The sequence below is a fragment of the Triticum dicoccoides genome, chromosome 3B (genome assembly GCF_002162155.2).
Source record: "Triticum dicoccoides isolate Atlit2015 ecotype Zavitan chromosome 3B, WEW_v2.0, whole genome shotgun sequence".
In the NCBI taxonomy this organism is placed as follows: Eukaryota; Viridiplantae; Streptophyta; class Magnoliopsida; order Poales; family Poaceae; genus Triticum; species Triticum dicoccoides.
Genome location: NC_041385.1, coordinates 273,650,735 through 273,658,476, shown reverse-complemented (window position 1 = coordinate 273,658,476; position 7,742 = coordinate 273,650,735).

Below are 7,742 nucleotides of genomic sequence, written 5' to 3'. Positions count from 1 at the left end.
TCGAACAAAAACAAAATTATGCTCAAGTGTAGTTATCAAACCCGAGACCTCAAGTTTGATGAGCGAACAGGCTAGCCAGCTACACCACCCTCCCGTTATGTTCAACGAGAGGAAAATAACCTTTTATACATTCCTACATTCTTGTGACAAGCATTCCGTGTTTTTTGCGTGGGAGTCATTGGGATTGAAATCATAATCGTGTCATGTGGCTTTGGTGGTAAGACTATCCACGATGGGAGTAACATAGGTGGTAACATCACACATCTTTAGGCAAAATAGATGATGTGGCGAGTAATTAATGAGGAAAGAGAGGCATGTGGTAACATATCTAGTTACTGTAATATCACACATACCAAGACAAAATGAGTCTACAATCTAATAAATGAAGTGTTGCATGATACCACACAATGTTACTCCCCACTATAGAGGTAGTAACATAGACTAGTAACATATGCATGTTACTAGTCTAAGTTACTATCCATTGTGACTAGTCTAAGGTCTTTTGGGATTTAAAGCAATGTTGGTAGTACAAAAATAATGCAGCCTTAGTCACCTTACCTCTCTCCACGTAGTACATTGGGTCCCACCAGTCAGAGGGTGAAACAAACAAATTAATAAGAAAAATTAAAAGTGCCAGCAGTGTATGTTACCTCACACATCTCGCTACTGCTCGTGGACACTGTCCAATTGATACCTATGTTCGCTCACATACTATTTTAAGTGAATCCTTATTATAACATGCACACAATTTTGGGCACTTGTATTCGACCTAAGTCAGTGGGCCACCATATCTCGTACTACTCCCTCCGTCTAGGTGTAATGAGTCACGTTAGAAGGTGCAGCGGGACCAAGGTGCAAGTAGATTGGAGGAAAAGGAGAAACTTGACTGGTCCTTCCTCCAATCAAAGCCCTGATTTCTGTCTCTAAATGCAACAACTAATCCCAACAACTAAGAGATGCCGTTTTAGCTACCATGCAGGGCCACGTATTAACTCGCATGCATGCTTGCTTTCATTTCTTGACTGATCAACGCGTAGTTGCGCTCCATGCATTGGGTTTCCAGGGGAGATAACAACGTAGAGTAAGGAGCGTTTGGTTACATTGCTTAGGCTGGTCATAGTGGTGAGTAACTTGGACTAGTAACATGCATATGTTACTAGTCTATGTTACTACTACATTCGTCCTGGTTTATAGGTTCCCTTTGTAGTTTGTACCAAATTTTGACCAAAGATTTAACTAACAAAATGTTAATGCATGTCAACAAAAATTATATCGTTGGATTTGTATTTCAACATAGTTTTCAGTGATAAAATTTTTTGTGACATGCATGAACACTTTGTTAGTTCAATCTATGGTCAAAACTTGACACAAAATACAATGGGGACAAATAAACCAGGACGGAGGTAGTACGCGAAGTTTGCCATCGGAAGCGAGCCGATCTGGCTCTCCTGAGCTAGCAAGGTTTTTCTAGCCCACCCAAGCTAGCTGGGCCACAAAAGCTAACATATTTTAACAGTTCCAAACGCCTAACCTTTCCCGGCTAGGCTATAAGCTGTTCTTGCTAAGGATCCAAACGCTCCCTAAGTAACAATGCTCGCTAGCAACGAGGCTAGGAGGGGATTGAGATGCGAAGTTAATGGACGACGCCTAAACATTTTGGGAATATCTGATTTTCGTAAGAAGACTTAACACCTAGACGGACGGAGTACTACTCCTTAGTCCAGGTTTGATGGAATATTCGTCACCTCTTTTCTTCTTGTACGTACTCCATTTGTATCTCACTTCCTGTGGCTTTGGACTCGCACAATATTCCTATTCTATGAACCTGTGTGTGCGTGCGTGTGTGTGTGTGTGTGTGTGTGTTTAACAGCATGTGTCTGTTAGAGAGAGAGAGACACATCGACCTACTCGTACAAAGAGATGGTGTGTAGTGTATGATTTAGCCATGAGAGTCAGTGCATCCTCTTGTTTCCGGGCGTCCGGTTGGGACAGGTGAATAGCTGCCACGTCCGCTCCTGACCAGCCTGGCCCACCCAAAGCCCCTCCATCGCCCGCGTGCGCTTCCCACCCGAAATGGTCAGCGCCGCTCCAAAGAATCGGTGCTGCATTCATGCCCGGGCAGAGCGTACACGACCTCATACTGGCACCTGCATTGAAGGGAGAAGTGGATTCACGAGTGATGGTTGCTTTGTCCGTCCAACTTACTGCTAGTTCTATGTGATTTTACGGCTCATTGGTCATTATTACTAAGGTCGTAGCTGCTGGATGTCCCATGCTTTCGGTGAAAGGAGGTACTAGTAGATTACAATTTTCTCCATTCTTACAGCAGAGGAGTGCGAGAGGAGTGAAAACACACAGGCTCAGTGATTACATGGCCCACCTCACACTATCACCATATTTTCTAGACACCATGCAACACCTAACTCTTTACATAGTACTAGTATAGTACGTACTGTAATTTAACAGCGAGATAAATTTGTACAATGCTATGAAGCTTCCAGCTTGTATTTCATGTATCTTGCATCCAAGGTTGCCCGTTGCAACATTTAATCAAATACAAAGGAGACTAGCATGCATGCTATTGCATCTCAATGATTGAAAAATCATAGCCAATGTGTACTCCCTCCGTTCCATAATAAGTATCTCAACTTTATGCAAACTTTAGTACAAAGTTGTACTACTACTAAAGTTGACACTTATTTTGGAACAAAGACAGGTAAAGGAAAAACGATCCATGCAATCCCTATCCCTTGAACCGTAAACCCTAACTAGGCTTTAATTTGCTGGCAACGTTGGAGTTTCCGAAGAAATGAAGTTTGCAACCCTTTAACCATCGGATCATTTTGTGAAGTTTCACCAAAATTGAGATGAGCATCCCTGTGGCAAAGAAATTGAAGAAGCGTGATTAGGATAAGATTACCGGGACTAGTTGATGAGACATAAACTCATCACAAATACAGTGCATAGAAGCCAGTAGAGGTATGTGCGGGGCAAAGAAGTAGAGAAATATCCACATGGAGTGATGTGGGCAGCTGGAGCAATGGTGCAAGCTGGCTGCAAAGGGAGTTGTACCTGAGGGATGTCGGGACATAGCTCAACCTAGAGGAGGGTGGTGGGAGGCAACAACTTCCCACGTTGTGGCAGTGAGCAAGGGATGAAGGCAACCTCATCGGCTTTGTGAGAGAGAACGGTAGGGACCCCTGATTGGGACATGCCAACATTGGGTTTTCGCCGTCGGCGACAGCGTCCGCATCTACACTAAGCATCCACCCCTTCCCCCGGCGGACATGATCCGCGGGGATGTTAGAGATGTGGCCACAGTCGTTTCGTGCGAGAGAGTGTGAAGAGAGCAACCCCAGCAAGAAACCGTGTAGGCTCGTCCTGCCTATGTATATAGTGGAGCGGTTTCCTTTTCTCTCCATATGAACCTATTTATATTGCGTACGTGCCACTGAAGAAAAAAACATTATTCATAAATGATGCGGCACCTACTACTCATTCTCCTATAAACCTTGCGCTTCGCATCTCCAAAATATTAACCTTGCGATTGGCTCTTCGCCTCTTCGGGAAGTCGAGCAATAATGGTACTTTAGTATATATCGTTCTGGCTATATGAGATGAATGAATTGATGCACGTCCACCATGTGGGCGAGGGTTGAGGGGCGAGGGAGAGTGTGTACTATTACGTCCGTTTCAATATGGACTACATACGGAGCAAAATAAGTGAATCTACACTCTAAAATACGTCTATATACACCACTGTTTGGAGTATGTACTAGTTGTTCATATTGAAATCTACTAAAGGACATATATTCCAAACAATATGATAATCTCTCTAACCAAGGTAGGGACGAAGAGTAAATGGAGGGAGTAGTAAAATTTTCTCCTTGTCCTGCGAGCCACCGCGCTCGTGGGCGAGGGAGCGGGTGTAAGGCGTACTAGTAAGCAAGCTTCACCTCATCCTGTGAGCCACCGCGCCCATGGGCAGGGGAGGCGGCATACTAAGCAAGCTTCTCCTTGTTCTGCAAGTTGACGGGACACATCAAAAGTACTCCAGTGTATAGAGCCTTGCCTCTAAGGTAGGCCCCACATGGTTTGCCTCTTTTTTAATATAACACATCAAGTCGCAATTTGTTGGTTCACCCATGGTAGACGATCGTTCATCAAGTGGACAACTAGTACACGTGTCAAATTACCACGTGGGCTGCCTTTTCATATAGAAATGACCTCCACCGTGTACCCGCGCGGGCGTGGTTCGGAAAGAGATGGGAGTACGTGCACCATGCGTGCACCTGTTCTCTTCGTGCATGCCCCCCACCTACGTGGATGTGTGTGAGAGAGATACAAACCTAGACAGATGGCGTGTGTGTTCGTGAGTGTTTTTTGGTTGGGGGGTGTGATTTCGTGAATGTATTTGTGGGAATATGTGTCGATGACATCTCAAACAAAATTTTCCGTGCAATGTGTGTGAAATAGAGGCCTATCCATATCATATATAAAGGGGCAGGGGCGGCACTAGGGGTATTCTTGGGTCTTCATGTGAATATCCATGATTTTTACAAAATAGTGTTGATTTTGGCAAAAGAGTGACAATTTTCCAAAAACAACAATGATTTTGGCAAAATGAATACATATGAATACCCGGTTGCAAATTCCTGGAGCCGCCACTGTAGAGGGGGCGATCCATGAGAAGAGAGAGAGGGGTCATAGATATCGATAGAGTCAAAGAGAGGATCAAGTGGGTGGGTGTGAGGTCGATGAAGAGAGACATCGAAATTGTGTGTGTGCAAGTCAAAGATATAGGGCGACTGACCTACCGGAATGTCAGAGGGCACAGGGCAAGATTGTATGTGGTAGGGAGACATGACTAGAGCGCTCGATGTATCGGTGCGTGTGGGGGGGGGAGGCAAAGGCCTAACTAGAGAGGTAGAACGACTCGTATATGTGTTGAGAAGGAGAGACCCAGCTATGTCTTGAGGGAGATCGGTCGACATCCATACATAACTGAAGGACGGGAAATAGGATGGGACACACACACACACACATAGAGAGAGAGAGAGGAGAGAGGGAGGGAGGGAGAGGGGTAGAGTGCTGGATGGGTGATGGAGTTGCTTCTCGAAGATGGTGGGAGAGGACTACTAGACAAACTGAGGGCAGAACTGCAATATTATCAATAAGAGTGGGGATGTGTTTCTGTGTGTGCCTATGTCTGATAGATTTGTCCGGACGCATGCATGGATGATGAAGGGGAACCATGTGTTTGGTAAGCAAACCTAACTAGATCGGTAGATTAATTGTTGTTTGTCGGAGGAAGGCAGAGACATAACTAATGAGGTAGATCGATCGACACGTGGGGAAAAACAAGTTAAAAGGACCTAGCTAGCTATATGTATAGCGGGAGATCGGTCGGTGTACATCCATTTGTTAGAGGCAAATAAGGCCCAGCGAGATGGATAGACAGAGAGAATGGAGCTAGGAGGTGGTGCAAGAGGCCGGGCTACTAGCTAGATAGGGGGACGAGTGTGCGATTGTGAGATCAATGAAAAGAGGAGCGAGAGTTTACACGTGTGTGGGACCGTATGAGAGACATGAGGCATGGATATAGAATGGAGGAGATGGAAGGTGCGTGTGTATGTTGTAGGCAGACATCATTGGAGTGGTTTATCAATCAGTGTGTGTCGGAAAGGAGTTGTGGAGACTGTGGGAGAACGAACTAAAGAACAAAATGAATGTGCATGATGGATAGAATGCTAAGGGGGGGGGAGGGCGAGGAGGGCGTGTGCATGCATGAGAGAAAGTTAGTGCTAGCTACAAAGGTTAGCGGATTGTGTGGGTGTAAGAGACTAACCAAGATCATAATTTGATATGAAAGTGGATTCATATATTTGAATAGGAGATCATAGTGTTATAAACATATGCATGCATGAATATAGCGGTGATACGCGTGATGTGGTTTCGCACATGTTATACCATAATGTGATAATGCATGGCGTTTGCAACTCATAGCTAAATGTCGAACAATCTAAACCATACTATACATTGAACAATCTCACATTTATTTGAATTTGTGATAATGTGTGGCGTTTGCAGCTTACAACTAAATATCAAACAATCTAAATAGTACTATATATCAAACAATCTCACATTTTATTTGAATTTGTGGTAATGTGTGGTGTTTGCAACTCACATCTAAATACTTGTAGGTGTAGGGGATGGGGCACCATACATTATGTGATAAACACATTATACATATGAGACATGCTTTAGATTATGAAGATCTAGCTAGTGCTTGAAATGTACTGTGATTTGAAATCAACATAAAGTGGATTCAAAAAATCGAGTTCGAGTTCATATAGTGCACATAGTTCATATCTAACTCGAGAGTAATCATGTGGTGTGCTGTGAAGATAATACACAAACAATGGTTTAACTTGACAATAATGATGATTGTAGATCTTATTAAAATAGAGAAATGAATTCCAATGGTTGACTTCACAACATTCATTATTGTAGATCTTATTCCAATAGAGGAAACGAATTCAAATTTAGTTCATATTGAAGCGGTAGTATATACGTTTGGAATGCACTAAAACGTTCATTTGAGTAGCAGGTTGCATGCATTATACATGTAGAGAAATATTTTAATTAAACATAACATGAATTCAAAGTTTTGAATGACATTTGTAGTGCGAATTGATTTGGTACAGCACACGGGACTAGACTTTCTTGTGTGTTGCAAATTGATTTCTTTTTTTTTCGTTGACGGAAGTGCGAATTGATTTGGTACAGTACACGCTAGGCTTGTCCGGAAATTTCAACCCGCACCTTGTTATCCCAAAATATTTAAGATATTTCTTTGTCTCGCTGTGCTCCGACAACTCCCTCCATCTCAACCCGCTCCTTGATATTTGAAAATTACAACATGCGTGAAAACTCCCACCTCCTGCGAAATCCCGACACGTGAAATGCCCATGATACCCCTTAACCAAAAGAACCGCCTAGCTCAAATCGGCGGGGGTACTTTCAGAACTTACCCCACATTTCGGACAAGCGCGTCCATAAGCCATGGTTCCCACTCCCATCCGATCCACCAACCAATTCGTACACCGAGGCCGTGAAAACTCGCGAAGCCCCACACCCTCCTCCGTCCGCCACCCAGCTGGAGCCTTTTCCCCGACAACGTCATCCACAGCAACACCTCAACGTCCCTCATTCACCTTACAGATGAGGATCCGTCATCGATCTCGTCATCCCGCCGGTTCAGTCACCCCGTCCTCCACCTCCAAGGAGCTGCCCGACGTTCCCCTTGTCTTTCGCGCCACCTCCATTCCCACACCACCGTCTTCACCTGCACCACCGGAAGAGCAGCATCATCACCGTTTCCTCGGATGAAGCTGCGGCCTAATCGGCGCCACCAAAGATGTTGTACACTAATCGCCACATTTTCTTCTTGATTCAATCTCACGGTGAGGCCGGCACTCGGTCCTGAGTCAACACGGCGCGGCTCCATCCACGGCGGTGTCGCCGACCACTTCCTCCACGATGTTGCTCCCTCGGCGGCAACATCCACATCAGTAGGAGCTGCTGCTGCTTTGGCTCTCGCTTGCGCTGCTGCTCTGCTCTTGTTCTCGGTCCCCTGCCTGGTCTGCTCTTGCTCACGCTGCTGCTCTCGCTTGCGATGTTGCTCCAATTTATCTACACTTGAGTTGACTGAATCGACTTTTCGGCTAGTTCCTTTTCAG